The sequence below is a fragment of the Symphalangus syndactylus genome, chromosome 11 (genome assembly GCF_028878055.3).
Source record: "Symphalangus syndactylus isolate Jambi chromosome 11, NHGRI_mSymSyn1-v2.1_pri, whole genome shotgun sequence".
NCBI classification, from domain to species: Eukaryota; Metazoa; Chordata; class Mammalia; order Primates; family Hylobatidae; genus Symphalangus; species Symphalangus syndactylus.
Window position 1 is genome coordinate 34674621 of NC_072433.2, and position 18094 is coordinate 34692714.

Sequence of the window (18094 nt, forward strand, 5' to 3'; positions counted from 1 at the left end):
TTATCCTGATCAGCAAGAGGAGGTAGGGCTGTTTTGACACAATAGAGGCAGGGAGAAATACGTGTGGAATCCAGGTGATTCCCTGAGTGTCTCCTGGTCCTCTTGTGCCCAGGCACAACTGTAAACGCACACATATGTAATAACCCTGCATTGAGAAGGGCATGATTATCAATCAAGTTCAGTTCAGATGCTTCAAGTATGAAGGTTTGGTCACACCACCAGATAAGCTACCCAGTCCTGAGAAGGTGAAGGCCAGAGGTGAGAAGAATTTAGAATGGATAATGAAGGAGAGGATGAATACCAGTGGCAGCCCCAGGATCAATGGGAGTGGTAGAAGCTGTAGTTCATTCCATGTACCTCTTTCTTTTTGAAATTCTCCTCAAGAAGAAAGACCTCCAGAAGCCATGAAGGAGTTGTTTCCTGAATACATGTGGAAAAGGAGATCTGTGTGGGGCAAGTGGGTGGACTGTGGTGATCACAAGAATGTTCCTTGCAGATCTCCAATTTGTTACATGACATCTTGGCTCATGCTATTAACTTTCAGTCCAAAGCAGCCTCATTTTCCTCATGAGACTCATGTTTAATTTTTACTAATGAGTATTGGCACATTCTCTATCTGCTAACCAATAGCTATCTTATCTCTGGTGTTTTATATGTCCATGTCAATTAGTAATATAATATTGATGTCAGAGATAGAAGTACCATAAAATACAAGACAATAGTAAAGTAAACTATGATCACTGTAGAAATTTGTTTTCATTTATTATTCAGTTCTGAGTACTTGTATAGGTATTTTTCCTGTGAAAATCTGAAGCATAAATGAGAAGAATGAGACACCCCCAGGACCTCAGTTTTAGAGGTCAATAGACCTCCCATTTAGAAATCCGCCATTGCTCTGGCTCTGCTCCCACATTCCGGTCTCTGTTTTTCTCATTGTAAATTGTCAAAGAATGTGGTTGATCCAACTTGGATTGGACGTCTAACTTTTAGTCCAATCATCTCTTCCCAAGGAGGGGGGATTGCCTGGCACAAGATGGCTGTCCTGGTCTCAGCCTTAGAGAAATCTCCCACTGATCAGACCCCATCTGCTAAGAAGATCAAAAGGAACAGTCTAAATTAATATGACAGATATGCCCTCTGCAATTCTTCTGGTGTAATAGAAAACACTTTATTCAGAAGCAGCCTTTCCATCTGGGGATAGTTCTAAATATTTCTCTCCATCTCTGGGTATTTTGGGAACCATATGAGGCCACTGTCTAGTAAGGTAACACAGATGATATCTGCTGCCACTCAGAATTTTAATAAGTGACCAAAAATCTGTAATCTTTTGAGCTTCTGGAAATTTCATCACTTGATATGATTTCAACCACTTTTTTCTCTCATTCACTTTATGCCCCACCCACCCATTGCAGACAAGGAAAATAGCTTGAAGATTTGTGTAATTCTCCCATATCTGTTTGGGTTACTCACTTGCAAAGATTTTGATGTCAATGGTTATTTCACACAGAGCAAATCTCCATTGTATTTAAGCCAATGAGGGGTGACCTATAAGGAGACAGGTTCAGATTTGTCTTTTTCTTATTTTTGCCTGCATTTCCATTTTATTTTCTAAACTCTGATCTCTTCAGAATGCAATGTTTATTAGGATTCCATTTCTAAAAGAAATTTTGTTGTTCAAAGCTTTTTATTTTCTGTTTTACGAATAAAATCCACCTTCCCACAGTGCAAAGCATGACTTAGAGCAAATCCTTTTGAGTGAGACATTAAAACAATATTTCAGTTGTATCATAACGGAGCTCCATACTTATAGAAATTGCCCAATGCAAAGACCTTCTCTCTGGCCACTTGAGAGGGTGTGCTCTAAGTGAATTCTTGAAATTTGCTGCAAACACTGACAGCAACAAAAAGCGCCTAACTATACTGAATGAGAAAAAAATTGAGAAGTAGACAAAGAAAGAAAATGCTTCCAGAACCCCTCTGTAAGTCCAGGCACTATGCATACAAGGGCATTCACTTACTTAACATTTACAAGGAGCCTGAGAGATGGGCTTTACCCTCATTGTTTCCAGGTGGAAAACTGAGACTCAGAAAGGTTAAACAACTTGCCAGTGTGGTCACACAGTTCATATAAGTTCATATATTGAAGAGATGGGATTCAAAAGCAGATTATTCTATCATTAAAGCACATATTTTTCAGAAGCATAGCAATGCCCCATTCTCTAGTCTTACCTCAATATTATTCCTCCCCCAACTTGCCTTTGTGTATAAGAAGAAATTTTTTTTTTTTTTTTTTTTTTTTTTTTTAGATGCAGTCTCACTCCATCACAAGGCTGGAGTGCAGTGGCATGATCTCGGCTCACTGCAACATCCGCCTCCCAGGTTCAAGTGACTCTCCTGCCTCAGCCTCCTGAGTAGCTGGGATTACAGGCATGCACCAAAAAGCTCAGTTAATTTTGTGTATTTTTAGTAGAGACAGGGTTTCACCATGTTGGCCAGGATGGTCTCAATCTCTTGACCTCATGATCTGCCTGCCTCGGCCTTCCAAAGTGTTGGGATTACAGGCGTGAGCCACGGTGCCTGGCCAAGAAGAAATTTTAAAAGGCAAATTTGGTATGATTATGCATTGAGTGTGCAGATGTCATACCTCATAGCAATGGCTGTAGGGACAACGCAGAACAAAAAGAGAAAAGAATTTAACCACCTCAGGGGTTCTTCCTGCTCACTGCACAAAGAAAGACCACAGCATTGCAGTAAAGAAAGAGTTTAATAGACACGGGGCCAGTCATGCCACTTGGGAGACGAAGTTAGTACTCAAATCAAAGTCATCTGAAGCTCATGGGTTAGGGGTTTTTCAAAGGCAGTTTGGAGGAAGGGGTGGGGGTTGCCAGGTAATGGGTACTTGCTGCTGATTGGTTGGGGTGGAGATAAAATTACAGGGGGTGGAAGCTGTCCTCCAGCTGAGTCACTTCTTCACAAGACTGGTTGGTTGCGGGAGGTCAATAGATCCAGGTGAAACCATGGGTGTCAGACATGCAAAAAACCTGAAAAGATATCTCAAAAGACCCATCTACAATAGTGATGGCCACCAATCTACAATAGTGGTGTTGCATATCTTCAGGTTCCTCTCCTCCCCCTAGCCTGATGTCCTTTCGTTAGCTTTACAAAGACAGTTGAGTTTTGGGAAGGCCTATTATCATTTCAACTATAAATCAAATGTCTCTCAAGATTAGCTTTGCCCAAAAGCCCAGTAATAATTAAGAGACAAGAAAAAGGGGTTGGGGATGTTTAAATCAATTTCTCACTGCCATAATTTTCCCACTTACAATTTTTGCAAAAGCAGTTGCAAAAAGAAAAGAAAAGCTAAACAAATGAGTATAAAACACTAATGACCATCAAGATTATCTAATGTCCTACACTTCTTCCTACCCCCATGTGTTGGAATAGAGAAAGATTTATATGCACATGTCAAGGAGAACTAGGGTTTATTGGACAATACTCTGTCCTTTGTGTTTTACATGTTCTATCTTGTTTAATCCTAACAATCCTTTCAGAGATTTTACATTTTACATTTTACATGGATTTTACATTTACATCCCATTTTACAGATGAGCAAACTGAAGCCCAAAGAATGCTTAACAATTAGAAGCGTTCAGGTACAAGCTACAGAAAACTTGACTAACAGTGGCTCAGACAAATGAAGCATTGTTTCTCTTGAACAGAAAGTCTGGGTGGGCTGGAGATGCTATGCAGAGGGTCAACATTCCCATTAGGGACTCAGGCTCCTTGGTATGCCATGCCCAGCACATGGCTTTTATCCTTAGTCTTTCAAGATGGCTTCCGGCCTTTGGGCATTGTAAATGTGCTCTGGGTAGGATGATAAAGGAATATAAAAAAGCAGAGAGTGAACAGGAAAGGGTTGTGTACCAGCCAAGCCTGTCCCTTTTTATAAGAAGGACAAAATATTTCCAAAGGCCCCACCCAAAGTTTAATCTCTGTTGTCCAAAACTACATCACATAACCACCTATATCTGTAAAGAAAGTCAATGAATTAAGTATTCCAAACTCCAGTGCAGCCCTGAATCAAATCAGGGTTAGTAATGACTTTATATTTGTGTAGTTCTTAGAATCAGATCTAATATAAAGTAAGTGCCATGCCATTAGCAAAGAATAAAGAATAGATGAAGGAATAAAGTAATGAAAGAATGAAAGAATTGGCACTAGATACTGGGTAAGCAACTAGAATTGTTTAACACAGAGATAAATGACTTGTCTAAGTTGCATGGGTAGTTAATGGTAGGGCTGTAATTCTCTTCTGAGTTTTTCTGACCTCAAAGGTTACTTTTATTATTTTTCTTTTCTTGTTATTACATAACAACATCCCCAACCACACACTCAGTTTTAAGTTCCAACATGAATACGTCTATGAACCATAAGATTGTCATGAGTGCTGCATAAAATACTAGCATTGCAAGTGAAGAATTCAGCTATCGGAAAATAAATACTCCAGTCTCACCAATGTCATTCTCCAGTGGACTACTTAGCCTTTGATATGCCAGGCTGGAAAAAGACTAAGACTAGCACTGGCATTCACAACCTTGGTTTAAACTTAAGAACCCCAAACTATTCTTGCAATTCTGCCACTTAACCTAGAGCCTTGCATAAAGAAATCTTACCTGCAAAACTTTCACTTCCTCAAAAAGTTATCATTGGTGATTACTGGAAAAAAGGCATCTGAATCAGTACTTCTAGGTAAACAGAGCACTTGACCCCCCAATAAATACTGACAAATAGACACTAAATTGTAATGTGTGTACTGCCTTTTGTTAGCTAGTTCGCTAGCATTTCTGGGTTTTATCCTTTAGGTTCATGAGTGATCTTAGCATGGTGTGTCAACTACTGACAGTATATCCATATATCAACACAGTGGGTAACTTCCTTTGTTTGACTTTAGAAGTCTTTAAATGCCAAATATCACCTTCCATACACAGACATACCAGGTCGACTGAGGTTTGTCCTAGATGGCAGAAGAGAGACTCAAAGATCAGCCCTTATAAAAATTCATTACTGATGAATATTGAAATATTACAGGAAAATTAATCAGTATTATTAAACATCAAGAGATTAATGCCAGCTTGTTATATGAGAGACAGCACCAACCACTACAGAAACGCTATTAAAAGTGATGATTAAGAATTTTAAAATATATATGTCTATGAATATGAAAATGACTAACTTTTTAAAGGTCAATCAAGGATGAAAAGTAAATGGAGAGCTGGCTAGGAAGAGTTCAGTGGTATAGGAGATTGTCCACGGCCCTTCTCAACTAGCCAGCCACATTCAGAGTTCATATTGACTCTGTCTGAAGTACCTCTTTACTAATCAAAGAGAGGGGTCCGGCCTTTGGCTAGAGCCAATATCCACTGTGTATCTGGTGAATATCCACTGACTAGGTGGAGACCTTAAGAACCCAATAAAATAATGAAATCCCATATGCTTCTAAAACAATTACTATTTTCTTTTCATGAGGATTATGACTTGTTTAATCCCAGAAACTGTTCAGTTTCTGCTCACAGAAGACAAATATTTGCTAATTAAAGATAAGAATAGATAATTGAGGATAAGAACCAGAAGGTCAATCTGCTTATTTCTTGCTGGAAATCATACAAGGAGGCTGATATCTTCTGAAGTGTTTTACAAAACATTTAGAAATTCTTGTCTGTCATACACACTGACACCATTACCATACTTTAACTTGTCTTCCTTTGTGAAACTATTACTGTGAGCTCCAGAATGAGGACAAAGAATGATTTTTTCTAGACACTCTTGAACTATTTTACTCTGAATCGTGGATAACCTCCAGTTCATCTAGAATCAGTTTGCCTGGGTTTCAATATGGGTTCCCCTACTTACCATTTGTATAGTCTTGAACAAGTTATTTAATCTTTAAGCCGGTTTCCTCTTCTGTAACAAGATGATATTGATAGTATGTACACCACAGGCTGTGATTAGACTTAGAAAAGATCATACATGTGAAGTGTTTAACATAACTCCTGGGTACTTTATAAATACTCAATATTTAATAGTACTTATTACATAAAACAAAACAGCATACACTCTCCTTAGGTAGACAGTATCAAATCTTCTTATCATGGGTCTGGGGTGGGTTCACATACAGTGTTTCTTCCCAGTCACTCTGTCCTTTCAGGACATTGATAAACTACCTAACTATATAAATAGACATCTCTAAAATTCCAAATGTATCCTAATACAAAGCCAATTATCCAACACTCAATGACTTACCACCTGATTAATTAATTGCTTTCTGTTTCTTTGAGAATGCAGTAATATAATGAAAAGAATGCAGGCCCCATCATCAGCGTGGGAAGCATCATCCATTTCAAGAGGAGAGGTAAGATCTTCAGGGAGCGTCAGCACCCCGGGCTCATAAGCCTTGATACATAAATGGATATGTATCAAGGTGCCTCTCATTTGCTTTAGTAAAACCTCCCTTTGAGAGACATTAATTAAAACATTTAGGAATCACAGCTGAGCCTACAGTTTGAGTAGCAGCCAGATATTGAAAAAGGTCTTTCTTCTGTTGTTATTTATTGTTGATATAAATATTCCAGCCACTGCTCAGAATGCTAAAACAATACTTCAAAGATGTCATATGTTTAAACCCCACCCCCCACCCCCCACCCCCCACACCCATCCCATGAGGAATGAGTCATCATTATATAGTACAGTTCAGACAATGTTGGTCCTGCAACGGTAGAATGGAGAGAAAGAAATATGATGGGGCTCAAGCATAGACCCAGAGGACAAAAGGTTCCTAAGAATACAGTGATAGGCTGATCCAAAGTCTAAATTATTGTGCCAACACGCCAACATCTGTGACCTTTCTAGATATCACCGTGTCAAATGCATCAACAATCTTTGATGAATAATTTCATTCCTAGAATTATCTCCCAATAAAATTATCAGAGTTGATATATCTCTCACTCAAATCTCTATTCTGTTCCCACTCAGATCTCTCTTTTAAACTTCACATAGGAAATTGCCTATTCTTCAGAAATAGCTCACAACTTTTAAATCAATGCATCTCCACAAACTGGCTTCTTCTCCCTGTTGCTTTTCTACGCAAATGGCATCACAATTTCCCCAGGGGACATCATCCTTGGCTGCCTCTTCTCCCATACTTACTAAGTAAAATCATCATGTCATATCAAGGCAATTTTTTAAATTCTTTTTCTTCATCCTAATTCCCACTCTCCTACCACCTTTGGTCCAGCTATCATCATCTATGTTTGCATTATGGGAGTAATCTCCTAACTAGCACCTCTGTCTACTTTGCTCCTCCCCAGTGCAATCTTTACAAAGCTACCAATAATCTTTCTACAATGCACTTTCAATTATGCTTCTCTCTGCTTAAAACATTTTAAAGACTTTCACTGTCTTCAGAATAAGAAATAAATTCCTTAAAATCTTGTGGAAGTCCTTTTATGATCTGGCCCTAAACTATATTCTTCAGCAGTCTTATAACTCCCCACATTCAGTGTTCCAAATGTTCTCAGTTACTTGTACTTTTTCAAACTTACGCTTTTTCTTGCTCATAGGACTTTGCACTTACTGCTCATTAGGTTTACAAAAGTGACTTCTTTCCCAATATTTTCATTTATCTGGTTAACTCTTATTCATCCTTCACATTTGTGTCTAGAGACTACCTCCCCCTTGAAGTATTCTCTGACTTTCAATTGTATCCAGTACTTTTTATATGCCCTTAACACTTTTCAAACAGTAATTGCCTTTTTTCCCATTTTACCCTAGACTTCTTTTTTCTGATGTGCTTAAGTTCATCTATTGTGATTGTTGAATTTCCAGTGCATAAAATAGGGCCTCACACATAAGTCCTCAATAGAGAGTTTTAATGAGTACAAAGATATTCATCAAGGTTTGATTATGAAAAATAAAAACTTGATAATCAAAATGCCTAAATATGGAAATGGGTAAGTAAATTTTGACACATCTATAATGCAGAAAACTTTTCTTTCTCAAAACAAAAAAGGTTTTAAATTTTTTTTATAAATAGGAGCATAAAAATGATGAAATACTGAGTGAAAATCACAGATAAAATTTGCATTAACAATATGATGTCACGCTTGTAGATGATATATGATAGATAGATGATAGACAGATAGATAGATAGATAGATAGATAGATAGATAGATAGATAGATGACAGAGCAGGGAGAGAGAGATGACATATGGAGAAAACATACAAATACAATAACAGCATTTATATTTGTCTTATGTGTACTTTTGTTTGCATATTATAGTTTGAAGCATATTTCTGACTTTCTGTGATGAGTCAAGTAAAAAAAAATAGAAATGCAAAAGGTCACAGTGAATTCTGACTTTATCTTGGCCATCTCTGTAAACAAAGAAATCACATCTGCAGGTATAGAGCATCACAGCTGGATTCTTAGGACAGAGGCAATGCTTGAATAGCAGTGTTAGTGTCAGACACAAGTATCAAGGCAGGAATGGAAAGCAGGGAGTGAAGAGCAAGTGCAGAAAGTAGGGCTCAATGAATGACCAAGGGGCTGTTGAAATTTCCTAGAATTGCTCCTAGTGTCATAAATAACAATCTGGCCTAGGAATCAGGGTGGGCCAGCAATGCTAAGGGGATAGTTCTAAACAGATTATTTTCCATGACCAAAGAGAAACCTGAGCTTTTAATTAAAAACTGAAGTAAACTTACATGATATAGATCAGATATGCATGGCCAGAACTAGGATAATTATTACCAAGCAAGCAATGGGCTCGCTGCCCAATACACAAAGAAGCCAATAGTGTGGCACTTACTTTTGAGAAAAGAAAAGCTTTATTGCAAGTTGGCTGGCAGTAAGACCAGAGAAAATGCTCAAACCTGTCTCCCTAAGATGAGGCTGAGGTAAGTTTTATAAGCAGAGAATAACAAGGCATGACCTGATTGGATCTTGCAATGAGGTGCTGCTGGGAGGCATGATCTGACTGGATCATGCCATAGGGTGATGCCAAGACTCTATCTGATTGGAGTATGGCACATGCCTTAGGTGTTTGTTTCATAATTTAGTCCCAAGTGTTACAGACAGGCATGAGCGGGGCAGGAAAGGGCTCTCCCCACACCCACTGGGAATGTCGGGTGATGGCACAGCAATGATCACATTGCCTCTCCAAAAGTGATAAATTGGCACCTGGCACCAGGGAGAGGCCATTTCCTAATGGTCCACACCTATTGCACTACAGTGTTCACTGAATGCAGGTGCCAGAGAGAAGCAACTTCCCAGGCATATGCATCAAAAGACAAAATGACCTCCCAGTTACACTCCACCAGGAAAAGGAAGAAAGCCTCAGGTGAGCATGCCTACAACTTCCTAAACACACTGCATGTGTTCACCTCCCAAGGGTAAGAGCACTGCACATGTGCGCAGCCCATCCTAAGGGAAGAATCCTGGGAAAGCGGCCAGCCTATGAAGTCCTAGGATCAAGGTTAAACAGTACGTTTGTCCTTCAAGTTGCCCACTTGGGTTTCTTCCAAGCATGCTTTCCTTTCTTTCCTGTTCTAAAGCCTTTTAAAATAAACTTCCACTCCTTCTCTGAAACGTGCCTCAGTCTCTTTTTCTGCCTAATGCTCCTCAGCCAAATTCTTTCTTCTGAGAAGGCAAGAATTGAGGTTGCTGCAGACCCATGCGAATTCACCGCGAGTAACTCGGATATCTTTCACCAGTACACAAGCACTTTGTTTCTACCCAGGTTGCACTCTTGGTTCATCAGGCATGCTCAGGTTGCAAAACTTGCAACCCTGGGATTCGTGGCAACTGAAAAACAACTCACAACTTTATTTTACAAAGTTGAACTAAACTGGGCTCCTTCTGCAGTTACGTAACTCTAATTTTTGGACATGACGATGAAGGTTAGATACCTAGGCTTATTTCAATAAAACTCATGCTGGGCCCCCAATAGCTAGAGGAGATTATATCCCCACATAAGCTTATCCTCCTCAAAATGTGCCCAAGACAAGAGACTAGGGCAATAATTAAGGCATCAATTTTATATTTAAGAAGGGTGTGGAAGACAGGGACTGAAGAAGAAAAAGTGGTTTTATGACTCTTCTTGGGTAAAAAAATAATTCCAATATTCTTTAGTAGTTTTCAAAATGGCACTAAATAACAAATGTTCTCTTTGAAGAGAACAATTACCTAGTTAAATTAGAGTGTGTTTTCTTATGAGAGTTGCAATTAAAACTAGAGGGCAAGAGAAACTTGCCTTAGCCATTTGCCATCACCCTAGGGTTTGTTGATCAACTTTATGCTCCATTTATGTCTTCATAAACCATTCTGTGGAATTAAAAGTGTGTGGCTGACATGCATATTGCCCACTTTGCAAATGAAAAACAAGGAGCAAGAAAAACTTTATGCAAAAGCGTGAGACTATCATACAAAAATTCTTTACAATTATTATGTTTGCTTCCTCACAAAAGTGAGATTACTCTCTTGGTGGATGTCGTAGAATTGAGGCTTTGAAACAGAGATGCCAAGCTGTAAATTACATTTCTGAATCAATTATGCCTCTAACAGAAAGGGTATAAATAACATGCAGAATTACCAGATGTGTAATTTTTTGTTACACTTGAACATTTGGTGCATTTAGAATGTCTGAGTGAGGGACTTGGGTTAATCTGTGAATTTCACGGATTCATCTGACAAGACAGTGGAAAAATGTGGGTAAGAATTATGACGACCTTACCTCAAAGAGACTTATCAGAACAAGGTCAACTCAGAAATTTGCCTGCATTTTTCTTAAAAAGAATGTAGATGGAAAACGATCATTGGAGGCTCTTGGTGTTCCACTGGCTAAATTCTCAAAAGAGTTGATTAAAGGAAATACTTGGTTTCAAATGGGTGATTGAGCAAAATACACTTCAGTGATGAGCCTCTCTTTTGACAGCTTTACACTGATTTTATTTTGTCACCTTCTTGGGAAGTCTAAGTGAGAAACTGTTGGACAGTTTATAATAACTACTCTTAGCATCCAAAGCTTAAACATTAAACAGTGGATACAGGAAAGGGCTGGAGTTTATCAAGCAGCCTCAGGCAGTGACCTTCCCATGAATATCACTTATTCCTGGGTCTATTACATCATAGAACTTTTTTTCCCCCTGTGGCAAGTTAAGCTTTTATTCTTCTTATTTGTAGGTGAGCATTTTGTTATTAAATTTAGAAGCTGCCAGTAATAGGACTAAGAGAAAAAAACGCCTCTCTATTTAAGAGAATATAATACCCACCTTTTCCTGAGAATTGCTGGGGATATGTAGGAGCCATTCTTTGTTACTGCACTAAAGGAAATCTGGCTCCCTCTGCAGAGTTAGGTAAATAATGTACAATCATATATATGCTTATTGGCTGTGCCTTGAGTTGACTTACCACTTTTAAAGCTTACAAAATTTTTTCTTATAGCACAACCTAATAGAATGAACAAGGAGTTTGGAATCAGCTGGAGTCTGACAGATGAATATATCTAAGATCACAGTATCAAAAATGCCCCAGCTGCAATTCCAACCCAGCTCATTTTTCTTTTCTATAAAATGGATATAATGGCTTCTCATGTCCAGTATGGTTTTTAACATTAAATTGGATAATACTTGCAAAATATTTAGCAGAGTTCTCTACCTATAATTAGTACTAGAAGATGTGGTTCTCAGTTTCATTTAGAGAAGTTTTTTTTTTTTCAATTCAGCATGCCTCTCCCCATTTCTTTTTTTCTACCTACAATCACCTGTCTCCAAGGAGGACTCTAGAATAACAGTTAAGAGCTTAAACTCTGAGTTAGTTTGTGTTCAAATTCCAGTTCAGATAATTATCAGTTGCATGAATGCCAGCAAATTATGTAAATTTTTCTCTGCCTCTGTTTTCCCATCTGCTAAATGAGGACAATAATAGTAACCACCTCACAGAGGTGACGCTTTTCTTACCTAACTAGTGTTTTAACTGAGATACAACAAAAGCACTCAGAATACTGCCTGCCACATAAGTAAACACAATAAATACTTTTCTATTATGAATACTTTTAAATACCTGTTGAATCCATTCTCCCTCCTTGTGATAATTAATTTTACATGTCGACTTGCCTAAGCCTTTGAGTCCTGAGATATTTGGTCAAATGTTACTGTGGATGTGTCTACGAGGGTGTTTCTGGATAAGATTAGATTTGAATTGGTAGACTGAGTAAAGCAGATTGGCCTCCCTAATGTGGCTGGGTCCCATCCAATTACTTTAAAACTTGCATAGAACAAAAAGGCTGTGTGATGTTAGGCTAGAACATTAGGCTTCTCCTGACCTCGGACTGGAATTTACACCATCAACTGTTCTGGTTCTCAGGCCTTCAGATTCAGACTGGAACTACATCACTGGTAATATGTGCAGCACCAGCTTTCTTGGGTGTCCAGCTTGCCGACTGTGAGTTTTGGGACTTGTCAGCCTCCATAATCATGTGAAGCAATTCTGTATAATAAAGACACTTAAATAGATTAGATAGACAGATGATGGATGGATGGAGATAGATAGATAGATAGATAGATAGACAGACAGACAGATGATAGACAGATAGATAGATAAATAGACAGATAATGGATGGATGGATAATAGATGGATGAATGGATGGATGAATAGATAGATATTCTCTATCTCTCTATATCTATTTCTATATATCTCTTATTGCTCCTGTTTCTCTGGAGAATCTTGATTAATGCATTCTTTTTTTTTTTTTTTTTTTTTTTTGCTTCAAACTTCCATGTGCATCAAACTCTGTAATATGTGAGAAACACATTTACCCTTTCTAGTTATAAGTGGTCATCACCAACACTTAAGTAATAGGATAAAAAGTACGCCAGTGATTGGACCTCTGAGGAATATTGGCAGATGCCAAAGCTAAAGCATTTGTCAAAAGAAACACCAGGTTTAAGTATCATAATGGGATTTGCCCCAATCGAATAAGGTCTGCATCCAAAGGCTGGCAGCAAGTTCTCCACAGAACCAAGCAAGAGAAACAAGAAGTAAAGAGAGAGGACAATCACGTGCATGTGTGTGAGTTCTTGGAGTGATGCTCCTGAAGGCCTTGAATCTCACCCCTGAAAAATACCTTTTATATCCTCATTTCCAGTTATTAGAAAATTAGCAGCTGTTCATTTTTAGAAAGCCCCTAATAAGTCACCACTTGTGAGGCCCTAAAAGCACTGTTTTCTTTGTTCTGATGGAAAGAAGCAACAGAATTCAATGGATATCTCCTCAACAAGTACAGAACAGATGTCTCCCATGGTTTTGACCTTGCAGTCTCCACAAGACTAAGCCATCTTAATGTTTTCCAAAAATATACTGAGGAAGAAGTTGTCAAATTAGAATTTGTTAATGCACTTGCTATCAAAGCTGATATATAAAGATGTGTCAGATCAAGAGTCAAAGTTTTACCCAAATCACAAAGATTCTGGAATATCCCATTGAGCATTTTGCATATGGTTACTCTCAGAATGAAGACTATTTTTCCCATTTAGAGTTATAATAGATAGTATTTTCTGCATTGAGATATAGTTGTCACACCACATCACATTACACTATCATATACACATTGGAACATTCTTATTTGTTTAAAATACAATGTTTTGCTCCTATCTGAATGACAGCTTTCAGGCAATAGAAGAGAAAAACATTAAAATTTTAGAATTTACTCTTTAAAGCATATAGTCATTAAAATTGAGGCACAGAAAGAAAACTGATGGGGTCAAATCTTCTCTTATGCCAACAATAAAGTGTGAACAAATAAAAAGGAAAATTATAGGATTGTACAAGTAAAATACGTGATACAAGTTCAATACAAATCACAGAAATTTGAAGCAAGAGTGGGATAGCACAGGAAAAAGAATTCATTTGTGATTTAATGCTTAATCAAATGTAGATCACTTGACTATGAAGACAAAAATGATTATTTGCACAACTTTTAATATATTTAAAGACAGGGCCCGTGGAGCATGAGCAACACAAGCCTGTATTTAATTTCTGAGTTAGTTTACGTTTTTATTTCAGCAGATAGATCACCTAAATTGATTATAATGAGAAAATGAAGAGATCATACCTTAGCTACTAGACTTAAATGCACCCATTTTTAAAAAGTTATAAAAAATATAGTTTGGGTAGTTTTAGAGCACTTTTTAAATGACTGACAAAAACTCAGTTTTTACCAAAAATCTCTGAATAATTGCAGAAATGTTATTTAAAAGTGATTTTGATCATTGGTTTTGTTCTCCACACAGTTTCATGGGAAACAGAATAGAGAGAGAGAAAGATAGGTGCAATCATCCCACAGTGTCCATGGAGGACACCAAAATCTGCAGATGCTCAAGTCTCTGCTATAAAATGACATAGTATTTGCATATAACCCATTCACATCCCCCTGTATACTTTTAACCATCTGTAGATTACTTATAATACCTAATATAATGGAAATGCTATGAAAATTGCCTTATATTGTACTGTTTAGGGAATAATGACACGAGAAAATGTCTGTACACATTTAGCACAGATACAGTTTTTTCCCTCAAATATTTTAGATCCATAGTTTGTTGAATGCATGTATATGGAACCCACGGCTATGGAGGAACAGCTGTATGTAGTTTTGTGTATAGGAACCAACGCCTGAAACATTACATCTAACCTGGTCTAGCTTTGATGGAGAACAGAAGTGAGGCAGCTATGTTCTAATTGAGGCAACGTTATGGGAGAGTTGGTTCCTGTGTTTGGCTGTTCATGCATTGCTATAAAGAAATACCTGAGGCTGGGTAATTTATAAGAAAAGACATTTAATTGGCTTACAGTTCTGCAAGCTTTGCAGGAAGCATAGTGGCAATGTCTGCTTGGCTTCTGGGGAGGCTTCAGGAAGCTTACAATTAGGGCAGAAGGCAATGTGAGAGCAGGCAGGTCACATGGAAACAGGTGCAAGAGGAGATGGGAGCTGCTACACACTTTTAAACAGCCAAATCTCACGAGAACTCAATCACTACTGGGAGGAGAGCATCAAAGGGATGGTGTTAAACCATTTATGAGAAACCAACCCCCATGAGCCAATCACCTCCTACCAGACCCCACCTCCAATACCGGGGATTACATTTCAACATGAAATTTGGGTGGAGCAAATATCCAAACTATATCAGTTCCCATGGATTTCTAAGGGAACAGATGTATCTAATCAAGAACAACAGGATTTATGTAACAAACCTGCACGTTGTGCACATGTACCCTAAAATTTAAAGTATAATAATTTAAAAAAAGAACAACAGCATTGAGTTTTAGGATATTTGCTGAATACTTAATATTAAGAACAACATTAATACCATATATTCTTATTTATATATTTTAATATCTTAATTTTTAAATTGTATATGCTATAATTTCTCCTATAATGTAGCAACATCATGAAACTAATTAAAATTCTGGCTGGCTTATTTATTATGTTAGTCCCATATTACGTACTTTATATTTAAGGAATAATTATAATTAGGCTAATAATAGGCTAGGAGTTTTAATAACAATTTATTTACAAGGTGTCACAAATGCCATACAGTGGGCTGTTTAATATGTACTCGTTCACCTACCATATTTTCTCCTAACAAAAATCCTATAAGATATAAAAGCTTTAAAAGAAGCTCTAGGCTCTTCTTGATCCCATTCCTCTTTCCTACATTTTAAAGAAGGATGCTGATCTGAACTGGTGAAACTCTAGAACAATTTAACACGTTACAGATTAAGAGGCTGGAGATTTCACAGCAGTGAAAATATCACGCATACCCACTGAGTACTCTCTTTCAACACATGTGGCTAATTACAATGGGGATACTGAGAGCCACCTAAGTCAAGTTTAAACCACCACATTTTGAACTGTTTTTCCCCTTTCCTCTCTTGGGCCTGCTCATACTTGAGTGATAAGAGCTGTGGTATGTGTTTTAGCTATAGTGCGATATGGAGGTATAACTTGTCCAGGTAAAAAGAATCCTCCAAGGGAAGTTGAAATGTGTGATTGGGACTAAATCTCCAACCAGCAATAGTATATTTGTATGCCTTATTTGTGCCAGAAATCTGCAAGGAAGGAAGAATTTCTAGGAAGCTGTATTCCTAGAGATTTCTACCACTATATCTCCAGACAATTTCCTATCTCCAAGAAGACAGAATTCCTAGGATATTTTCCCTTCCTTCCTTTCCTGAATGAAGACAGCAGGCAAGAGTTATATATATATATTTTTTTTTAAATTATATTTTACTTTAAGTTCCAGGATACATGTGCAGAACGTGCAGGTTTGTTACCTAAGTAAACACGGGCCATGGTGGTTTGCTGTACCTGTCAACCTGTCACCTAGGTATTAAGCCCTGCAAGCATTAGCTATTTGTCCTGCTTCTCTCCCTCTCCTCCCCACTTGAGTTATATTCTTTACCTTCTTTACATTTGACTCATCTCTTGTTTTGATACATGATATATAGGCCTTAAGAGAGGCCCCTGTCATTTTATTCGTGATAGAATTATTTAAACAGTTGAGAAAACACACACTCACACTTATACAATCATGACACAGAAAGTTTCTCATCCTTTGTTTATGTGGCTAAATTAGCCATTCAAATCAGTTTTCAAAGCATTCAGAAACACCTACACATAATTACACAAACTACTGCCAATACTAAGGAAAACGCCAAAGATCTTCTACTGAGATATTTTGTGCAAATAACAGAATGTCAACTCCGAAAATAATTTAGAGAAAAAATGAATTCAAGTAAAAAAAAACATATAACAACTTAAATGAGCGGTGACCAATTGATCATTTTACTCAGCAGCTGGTGAAAATTTTTGGATTTGTGAGGAGTTCATTATTATTTGACAGACAACTTGTTCCCCATTACTTATATACAATATTTGAGAAGATAAATTGTGCATATTGTCATCCTAAAGGTACAAGGAATTTCTCTGTTCTTCACTCCATCCCTCAAATATTTCATTCCATTTATTTCTTTCCTTTCTTCTTTGATATTTTTTAACAAAGTGCAGTGGGATAACTTTCTTAGGCCAATTATTAGGTTGGCTGGTGCAAAAGTAATTGCATCAACATAATAGATCTGAGTTCAATTCCATGTGAGACACGTATTAAATGTTTGACCCTGAGCAAATTTTTTAATTTCTCAAATTTCCTCATCTATACAATGGGGATGCTTACAAATGCTACTTTCAAATAAGTTTGTTGAGACAGTTAAATGAACAAATATAATCTTAAGATGCTCAGCAAGTGCTGCTGGGTTCCTCCTGGACTTAAGCCTTCAAACAAGGCATGAAAAAGCTACAGAGATTTTTAGAGAATGCTTGCTATCTTTAAATAACTGAGTCTAGTAACAGGCTATATTCAAATAATTAACTTTCGTTATTTTCAAATATAATTATTGCCACCAAAATATGAAGATTGACTTAGGCTGCTCTTCAATCATGTCAGCCCCTTTTGGCACTGGGTTCTTTTTTGCCACTGGACTTTTTTTTTTTTGCCTGTACCCTAGAACAGAGACCATTGTTCTTGACTGGCACATCCATGCTACCCTTGTCAATATTCACCAGCCTAATACATAGTTCCTTGAGTATATGTTCTCTGTTAATTCAGAAATGTGGGAAGTTTAAAGGAATTAACTAAATGGTAATATTCATAAAAACAGAGATTGTGTTTTCTTATTTTATTGTTGGGAAATAATGGGTATTTCAATAAATTTGGGGTGCAAAACCAAATGTCTGCTTTGTTCTCTACACTCTACTAGAAGGTGACCATATGTTTTCTTGGTCAGTCCTCCAAAACGCACTGATACTGAAATATAAAGACCAACTTACACAGAGTAAACTGAGGTTCAGAGATATTTATTTTGTGTGTGTGTTTTTCTTATTTGTATTAACAAACACATAGGGACAGAGATGTTTATTGATTTGCCAACATTTCATATATACTAAAAGATTGAGTGGGCGCTCATTTCATATGTATATATGGT

At 37.4% G+C, this 18094-nt stretch overlaps 1 long non-coding RNA gene across 2 annotated transcripts in view; it reads right to left on the reverse strand.

Annotated features, from left to right (window-relative positions):
* The window catches only part of LOC134731709 (uncharacterized), a 229820-nt gene that overhangs the window by 56439 nt on the left and 155287 nt on the right, over positions 1–18094 (reverse strand). The window lies entirely within an intron of this gene.